Source organism: Peromyscus eremicus, chromosome 7, assembly GCF_949786415.1.
Source record: "Peromyscus eremicus chromosome 7, PerEre_H2_v1, whole genome shotgun sequence".
NCBI classification, from domain to species: domain Eukaryota; kingdom Metazoa; phylum Chordata; class Mammalia; order Rodentia; family Cricetidae; genus Peromyscus; species Peromyscus eremicus.
In genome coordinates, this window is record NC_081422.1 from 47,263,986 (window position 1) to 47,273,996 (window position 10,011).

Genomic DNA, 10,011 nt, shown 5'->3' on the forward strand with positions numbered 1-10,011 from the left:
CCTCACATCCTTATCAGGCTCCACCCAATTATGCTTCTCTTATCAGAAGCTCTCTTATCTTAGCCAGTTTCTCCTTGCATCATCCTTACCCAACCCAGCCTTTGTTCAGCTTTGCTCTCCCATCCTGCTTTCTAATCTTCTGAGGGCAGAGACCGGCTGTGTCCTCCTCATCTTCGGCATCTCAACAACTAATCCCATGCCCTGTATAGTGAGCACAAGACATTAGATGCCAGATTTTCCATGAGGAGCTGAGACCTTAAACAAAGTCATTTAACCTCTGGAGCTTCCTTATCTCCAGCCTATCTGCCAGAGGAAAGCATTCAAATCCACTCCTTGGGTTGTTAAGAGGCTGGTACTGGACCATAGCTGAAAACTCTAAGTCACTGTACAAACACAAATCAATATTTGCAAGCAGCCAGCATAATTCCTGGCGAGTAAGTGTGTGTTGATCAGATGAAGGAACAAGTGTGCACCTCTCCTGCAAACACCCTTTCTCTCCCTCGGGAGGGGTCTTAAAAATACAACAGGGGACCAGAGAGATGCTGGAGACCAGCCAAGGAGAATGATGTTGGCATTACAGGCCAGCGTGTGTATCTCCTTCTGAGGCTGAGGCTTAGAGGAAGTTGCAGCATGCTCTGGTTCTGGAACCTTCTCAGTGAAAGACATCAGGCGTTCTGCACTGGCAGACCCCAACTTCTCAGATGATCTCTGCCTCCTTGGGCTCCCTCCTTCCCGACCCTCCCAGCCAGGGCTCGCTACTCATGTGTCAGCTGTGCGGCCCAGTTGCAATGTATTATTTTCACTTACTGGGGTTTGGTTGCTTCTCCGGGTTTCTGCATCTGTTTCTCTTTGAATCTGTTAACTAAATATATATCTGCTGAGCTCAAAGTATTTTTACTTCTTTTCCTTCTAGCTCCCCCAGCCAATTTTGAAACCTGCCTCTCTAAAGCAGTCAATTTATAAGTGGGTTGATTTGGAACATCCTTAAGCAAAGTAACCCATTCTCATTATTTCTATAAACCCCCTCATTCCTTTCCACTCTCCTCCCTAAGAAACACCAACTCCCTTTAGAAAAAAAAAAAGGCACATACAGTGTGAGGATGTGGAGACATAATGAAGAAAGCCATGGCAAATGTGGTTAGTAGAATTATGTCCAGGAGCAGATGGTAGGGACTGAAGGAAGGAAGGTTGGCAACAGGGACTTCTCCTGAGGCATCAGCAATCACCCCTGCAAGGGAAGATGCAATGAAGTCGTCACTTAAGAGAAGTAACCTTTGCAGAACATTGGAAATTATGAGAGAGGAAAGCCACGGAGGAGCACGGGTCAATACAGAGCAGATGCTTCCTTTACCACGCTGCGGCACAGGATGCCTCTGGGGGACAGACAGCTCTGGGCCTCTGTGTTGGAATCTTTAACTATAAACTGAGACTTAACAGCAAGAGTGGCCACATCCTAGCTCAAGTTAGCTCTCAGTCCATCTGTCACCATTTATCTGGGTCAGTGATAGTTAAGAATCAAACAAGTTAGGAGGAAAATTGTCTAGCTTGGTTTGGGCCTTGTATCTCTTCTTCCGATTGCAGAATTATCCGTCATGCACCTGTACCACAGGAGCCCTTGGTAACTGCCTGGAGACCTGGGTTTAAAATATAGGTTCTTTAGTAATGTAAAACTGTGTTTAAGTCTCATTGTCTGGAAATCAACAATCTGCTACTCTGGTGAAGGCAAACCAGGGCAAAATATAACATTTCATCCCAGAAGAAAACAGTTGGATCTAAAATAAGGAATTGGGAAGAACCAACTGGAGAGAAGAAAAGGAAGACTTGTTTCTAGAGGAGAAGCCCATACATTAGGTAAGGGGAGCCCTGGCTAAGGCCTTCAGACTGATCACTATCAACGGCTTCATAGCTGCAAACATCCTGGGCATCCACCCTGCCTCTCAGGATCGGAAAGGGTGCCTGCCTGCTAGAGTGGATACAAACTGCCTCAACCATGCACATCCATGGTTTGACTTCTTCCAGAAGTCAAGGAATAGAATTGAAAATCCATTCAGAAATAGATAAAACCAAAAATTAAGTGGCTGGTCAGAGGCCTGGCTAACTTCTGAGAATCCCAAGTTCTTTATTTTCCAGAAGGAGAGTAAGACTGTTGCTGCACAACACTCTGAGGATTGAGTGTGAGGGTGTACTTGTCAATCATTCTCCCACAGAAGGAGGGCAGGGATAAGGGAACACTGATGCCTGTTGATAGCAGCAGCTCTGATGGGAAGGGTGAGAATGTGGAGGAGGAGGAGGAGGAGGAAGAAGGAAAGACAAATCCACCAGGTCTAATTTCTTGGAAAGGGAAGGAATAATAATTTTTATAAAAACAAAAGGCAAATTCACACTTCGACAGCACATATACTAAAAACTGAATTTCACAGAGAAGATTAGCACGGCCCCTGCCCAAGGATGACACGCAGATTTGTGAAGCTTTCCCTGTTTTTATATTTTATGTTATTATTTTTCTTTAGATGCTTGTTTGTTTTCTAATGAGAGACAGAAGAGTGTGGATTTGGATGGGAGGAGGGTAGGGAGGAGATGGGAGGAGCAGGGGGAGGGGAAACCATAATCAGAACATACTATGCAAAAAAATCTATATTCAGTAAAATAATAAATAAATAAAAATTTAAAAGTAAAAGGCAAGACTATTGTTGGAAATGAAAATTGGTGCAGATACTGTGGAAACATTGTTAAAGTTCTTCCAGAATCTGAAAGAGAAAGGACCGCATGATTGGTTCATGTCCCTCCTGTGCACATACCCAAAGGAAATGAAGTCAATAGAATAAAATCTATAGTTGCATACTCATGGTTTCTTGTGACACCATCCACAATGGCTAAGTCAGGGAGTCAGTCTCTATGCCCATCAACATGTGAATGGAATATATACACACATGTGTACCACAATGGGGTACTATTCAGTCACAAAGAAGACTAAGATTGTCTTATTCACAGCAAGAAGACACATGTTAATCAAAACATACCAGACACAGAACGATAAGTACCACATGATCTTTTTCACATGTGTGAAATTGAAAAAAAAAAGAACTGAAAATGAAAGAGGAATTATGAGGTACTGAGAAAAAAGGACACCATCAATGTACTCATATAAAAATATAGCAGTAAATCCTGTTAATTTGTGCAACAAATAGATGTTAGTTGTTATATATTTTTTGGATTGAGTTTTGATATATATGTGTTCTTGCATATAAATACATATACCATGTGCATACTGTGTGCTCACAGAAGCCAGAGAGAACATCAGGTCCCCTGGAACAGGAGTTACAAATACCTGTGAGTGGCCAAGTGGGTTCTGGGAACTGAACCTGGGTCTTCTGCAAAAGCAGCCAGTGTTCTTAACCACTGAGACACTTCTTCAGCCTTGATATTATTTCTAAAACGTGTAAATAAAAAACACCAAGGAAGAAAGAAAGAGAGGAAGGGAGGGAGAGAGAGAGAAAACAAAAAGAAAGAGGATTCTTGGGTGAGGGCTTTTTTAAAAAATAAAACTCTATTCTCTTCTATTTTATGTAAAGCAATTTTAAATGCCCCAAAGAGATAGATGAGTGCTTACGCATTGAGAGGCATCCTTCCTACCTCATGAGAATGCCCCAGAATATAGAAAAAAATACTTGTTTGTTAGTTTTAAGGCATAATTTCAACATACATCCCTGACTGGCTTGGAACTCATTAGATAGATCAAGCTAGCTAGCCTTGAATTCAGGGAGACTAGCCTGCCTCTGCTCAAGTGCTAAGATTAAAAGCATGCACCCCCACACCTGGCCATGCTCTTAAAAAGAATTATTAGCAGATTTTATCTATTGCACATTTGTCAAATCTGCTCCAATTCTATTCCAAAAGCATTAATGAGAACACACTAAGCACCAGGCATTATACTAAGTGCTAGACATCTAAAAATAAATGAAGAGGAAAAGGGAGTTTGTGACTTAGATGGGGAAAAACCAGTGCCAAGTAATGATGCCACCGAGGCCTTGCAGCAGTGGCAAACACAGTAGTTACCTGCCTGGCAGATGTGGGGGCTCTTCACTGAAAACCTACCTGAACTCCTGACTGGGAAGGGGTGAGGCAAAGAAGAGAGGAGACCCACCACTCAGGGTTGACAGAATGATCAGAGCAACAAGTATCTGTATGCTCCTTTGCGGGGCTTGGCACCTCCATACCCAAGCAATACTACCTTACATGCACACTAGCTTGTGAAAACAATTCTTGATAAACTGGACCCTCTGTTGTATTCAGGATCTGTAGTCTTATCCTTCTGTGAAAAATTAGCTTGTTTAAACATTTCACAATGAAATGTCCATTGGTACTTATGGCATTATTATTATTATTTCTGGAAATATACTGATATAAAACAATGTATTTGAGTTATAAGAATTTCAATCATGCTGGTGAGTCAAGTCAAGGTCAAGGCTGAAGTTGGGGAGATGGATCATTTGGAGCTGAGAATCACATTAGCACAAGCATGCAGACACTTCTTGGTAATTTTTTGATGCATAGCTATGTTGGTGCAGCTGCTGTAAGAAAGAAAAATTCTAGACACCCAGAAAAGTATATGAAAGGGAATGGGTGGCTTTTTTGTTTTGTTTTGTTGGTTTTTGTTTTGTTTTGTTTTGGGTCTGTTTAAATATATGTCCACAAACGCCACACAGGGAAGGGAAATGGGCTGCCTGTGCTGCACAAAGCTCCACACTTGGGTTTGCAGACGTGATTTATTCTTCCCCCTGCTGTGGTGGCTAAGATGTTACTAGCAGTGTGACCAGTTTGGAGCAAGTATGTTTGGTGAGACCATGACTGTAAACGCAGTGTTCACAAAACGTCTGGCAATCGTGTAGGTGAAGAGTCTTCATGATTCCAAAGCCAGTGGCGTGGTGTGGCAGAGCCCAGTGCGCCATCCAAGATTCTACCCCCATCTGGAATTTATGATGAACCGTGCCAGGACTGAGCGAAGGTTACCCACCCTTAGAAAAATCTTTACTCATACCGAGTGTGAAAAGACAAAAGACAGAAGTGGTATTTTAAACAGAGGAGGAAAAATAAGACTTTGGAACTACATCAAACATGTAGCTTGCATGAAAATTACAAGCTCAATACTCATCAAACCCCATGCTGAGCAGCTATAGTGTGCAAAAGAATACGAACTGCGGGCCCCTTTGCCCTACCATGCAGGTAGTTCCAAATGCATTAAAGAGACTAGGAAATGAGGCGAGTGGGTGGAGTAAACATTAACAAGCATAGGTATCCTGGGGCTGGGAATGCAGCTGAGTTCCTGGATTGTATACCTAACATGCAGGAAGCCCTGGATTCAGTTCCCCATATAGCATAAAACAAGGTATGGTGGCACATACCCATAATCCCAGCACTTGGGAGGTGGAGGCAGGAGAATCAGGAGCTCAAAGTCATCCTTAGCTTCCTAGCAAGTTCAAAGCCAGCTTGGGCTGAAGGAGACCCAGCCTCAAAAAAAAAAAAAAAATGAGTGCTATGAAAATGAAATTCATGTCATAAGTCTGCTACTTATTTGTCCCCCTTGTACAACTTATTAAGCCTCTTCTCTCATCTATAAAATAAGAGACTTCAAATACATTAAGGACAGAAAACAGGTTTGAAGTTAGGCATTGATTCTAACCAACCGGTACCATCTTCCAGGAGTTCTAAAACGACACCCAGATTTAGTCAGGGAAGTACCACTTGAGATTAGCAACAACTATCATGAATTTTAAAATGCAAAATGTTGGAGGAAAAAAGCTATGCATATGTTATCCCTTTGAGCAGATGATAAGGATGCCTTCCAGCTCTAAACAGAAGGGGCAGGTTTGTTTTCAGTCTGCTTGCACAGCACACCTCCAGCGTACTGAAGCCACGATTGCCGCTGCTCTGCACCTTACCATGAAGCTAATCACAGAGACCCGGCGGTTTACAGAGTTTGAACTATTTTAGAAACACAAACCCATGTCCTTCTAGAAGGCAATATGACTGTGTTATGTAACTAGACACCAAGCGCCACATGAGCATAAAGGGGAAGCCAGCACCGCCTGGGGATGTGGCCCTCAGGACTGACTTTGAAGCATAATAAGGGGCTTCTGATCGTAATCTGCACACGTGGAGTTGCACACACGTGCAAAGCGCTCACCACACTTAGGGAAAAGCAGGGAGCCTGGTAAAGGTACAATATCAAGTTTTGCTTGGGAGTAACAAGAAATATCCCATGAAAATTAAATCAAGATAATTTGGCACACTCTTTGTAGGCCAGAATATAAAGTATATGCTAATCAGGCAATGAGGATTCCAGCAAGATTTTTTAAATGAGACCTAAATCCTTGAACTGAAATGAAAGGGTTCTATTCCTTCAAAGCCCAGTGAGTCCAGATGGGATGGGCAGCACAGGCTTGAAACTCTGCATCTGAGGCAAAGGTTCCGTTTAGAAGACTTCTACCTGATACTACATGAGAGATGAGAACCAAGCCCAGGGACACAGCAAGGCTCTTTGGAAACAGTAGTGGCACAATCAGGAGAATTTCAACTTGACGAGAGGGAAGGGAGCTTAGGTTGGTCAGGAAGAAGCTCATGGAGAAAGTTGGTGCTGAAACCGGGGATGGTGAATGACTGGTGTCCACGACGTCAAGCTGAGAGCAACTGATGAGAGCATTCAAGCCCACGACCTTTTCTATTAAGTCATTTGCTTCTATGTATTTAGTACTTGGTAAAGTAACGGGTGTTCACAGATTTACCAAGTATTAGTAGGCTTAAGATTATCAAGGTGGAAGCAGGGAGGGCAGGGAGTTGGCCCATGCATTTAATCCCAGCACTCCAGAAACAGAGACAAGCAGATCTCTGAGTTCTAGGCCAGTTTGGTCTACAGAACAAGTTCCAGGACAGCCAGGGCAGTTACACAGAGAAACCCTGAAACTCTGTCTCAAAAAAAAAAAAAAAAAAAGAAAAAGAAAAAAATATTATCAAAGTCTACATTATCAAATTTAAGGACATTAAAAAACATTAATAAGGGCAAGTTAGATGACTGAGTAGGTAAAAGCACTTGCTGCCGAACCAGATAACCCAAGTTCAATCCCCAGGACCCACATATTGGAAGGACAGAACTGACTCTAAGAAGTTGTCCTCTGCCTCCACACAGGTGCTATATCATGTGTACACACACACACACACACACACACACACACACACACACTAACGTAAAAATGAATGTTAAATTGGATTGTTTCTATAGTGCCTTGTAGAGTCTCTAGTATATTATCAGTGAGCTCGTGAGTCCAATAACCATGGGATGCAGTGTTCAGGGAGCACCTCACAGGGTGGGCACCCCACAGCAACCATAGCCCAGAACCAATTGTCTGAAAGTACCTGTAGAATGTTTTAGAGATCCTTCAATTTGAAGAAACATAGTTTATTTTTATCATCATTTTCTTTTTCAAAAAGAAGTCATTTTTCTTTCATCTTTGAAGCAAAGAGATTGGATTCCAAAGGACAATAAAGCACACGCAGACAGAAAGCTCAAGTGGGAATCAGGGACCATAAGGGATGAGTCGCTGGGGAGGTGCCTGAGACAAAGCACAGGCTAGTGCAGTTAACAACACCTACAGAGGAGCTATTTCTAGGGAGACCAGGGGATGGGGAAGCGATCAGAGGAACAGGAAGCCAAGTGTGGGATGCACCAAACACACTGCGTGTGATGGGTTCTTCCCATCCTTGTGAGTTCCAGCACTGCATTTCAACTACAGATTTGCCTTTTGCTGTCAACCAGCAGCTACTTCAGCCTTGAAACTACTTTTTAGGATCAGTTCTCCAAATACAAGCATCCCTGGGCTATCCACCATCATAGTCAATTGAGGAGAAGAGTTTGACTTCATATTCAACTACGAAATATCATCAATAAGTGTGCATGCAAAGCCAGAGCCAGCTCACTGCAGTCTATGTGGGGATTAGAGATAGGTATGCCCTCGGGCAGGTGCATAGCTTGCTGAGGAATAGTACTTGGTAGAAATTAGTCAAAGGAAATCCTTTCTCCAAGCAAATAAAACTGTTTGAGAGTGCATGGCCTGCAGGTGGAACACAAAGCGAGTCTCAGTTCACACTCATTTCCACAAACTCTCAATCCCTAGGCAGTATGCAGTCAGAATAATTACAGTCAGTATCCCTCTGAGGCTCAGCCCATCCCTTTGAGCCCCATAGCAAATGCTTCAAAAGGGAACAAGCTTCTTTTCTCATAATGCTTAAGTGTCCTAAATCAGAATTTTGCCATCTACCAACTGTGAAACTGTGATCAGAAAAGATAAAGATGTAAAGATGTACTGTTAAGAGAAAGGCTATTTCTCCTCCTCCTTCTCCTCCTCTTCCTCCTTTTCCTCCTCCTCTTCTTCCTTCTCTTCCTCCTCCTGCTCTTCCTCCTTCTCATTCCTCTGTTAGGGTGTTAGATTTCCCTAGATCTAGACTTACAGGTAGTTTTGTATGCCCACTGGTCTGGGTGATGGAAACTGAACTGTGGTCCTCAGGAAGAGCAGCCAGCCTCTTAACTGCTGAACCATGTCTCCAAACCCAAGCTTGGATTTCTCTGAAGACTCTTTCATATTTTTAGCCACAGAAGTCTGAGAGTTTGAGAACATCAAGGATAGTTTATGAAAACCAAATATGTAACTTTAAAAGCAATCATGGACCTAAGTACCTAGACATATCCATCTCTGTAAAATCTGTAACAAAAGTTAGTATGGATGGAGGTAATAGTTTTAATGGAGTAGTTGACCCAAGAGCCATGTCAGTGCTGGCTAAGTGACAGAATTTGTACAGCCATCAAGGTCATGATGCAGGAGTTTCTGTACTTAATGATGTTGAAAGAGAACATGAAGCTCCCTTTGTCACCATAAGGACCATGTTAGAACAATTAATCATCCTGTGGCCTTCTTCTCCCCCATTCAGCCTAAGGAGTCTTTCTGTTTTGCAATAGTAATTTTTAGATGCATCTTATAGCTCTCAAAGACCTGGAAAGGAAGGGAGCACTCACTCAAATGTAATTCATCCTATGGTACTTGATGCTAATCTTTTGACATATATATGTATAACACACACACACACACACACACACACACACACACACACACACACCACAGTGTTCATTTCAACCAGAAGAGATAAAAGAGCTTTTAATGACCCCAGACAGGAGACTATCTGGGACCGAAAAAAGTCAGAAGAGAAAATACAAAGAGGGCCACAAATCTGTACACGGTGACCTTTCGATTGTAGCTTTGCATGGATATGAAAGGAACAAACTCCCCTGAAGAACTGGAGGAGACAGCAGGTCGCTCTTTCCTGGAGGACCAACAGATGGCAGAGGAAGAGTAGCAAGGGGAGGCTGGACACAGAGTACTTACTCCGAGATTTGTCCAGATGAGCGCCCAGCCAGGCCCCAACCACCCCCCGTCTGCTGTGCTTTGAGAGGATGGGGTTTCAACAAGACATCTAGAACAGTATTTTCTTCCTTCCAGGTGATCATCTAGAAGCAAGCAAATGCTACTCAGGGAGGGCTTGAAGGGCCAGACGCTGACATTTTTAACTTCTAAATAACCTAATAGACTGAGTTACAGTACGTCCAGGTTGGGCTTCATTTTAATCCCCCCAGCCTCTAGTCAAGTATGTAAGTACCCTCAGTGACCTGTCCACAGGCATAAATCAGGATCCATTTCACAGCTTTTGAGAAGGTAGGGTTGTCCCTTAAGGAAAGGACAATATTCACCTAGGGAACATCTCCCCATTATCTGTAACACTTGCACCCTCTCAGCCAGGCACTTTGATGTGGTGATATTTTATCTGTGCACCCCAGTAAAGTTTATCTGGGGATCAGAGAACAAAGCCAGCCACTATATTAAACATAGAGGTCAGGCAGTGATAGCACTCACCTTTAATCTTAGCATTCGGGAGGCAGAGATTCATCTGGATCTCTGTGAGTTCAAG

At 43.0% G+C, this 10,011-nt stretch overlaps 1 non-coding gene across 1 annotated transcript; it reads left to right on the forward strand.

Moving 5' to 3' along the window:
• The first annotated feature begins 2,378 nt into the window (after positions 1-2,378).
• On the forward strand, positions 2,379-2,483 carry LOC131915710 (U6 spliceosomal RNA). The gene has a single exon (XR_009380374.1). It is a non-coding gene; the product is annotated as a U6 spliceosomal RNA (small nuclear RNA).
• Positions 2,484-10,011: the final 7,528 nt, after the last annotated feature.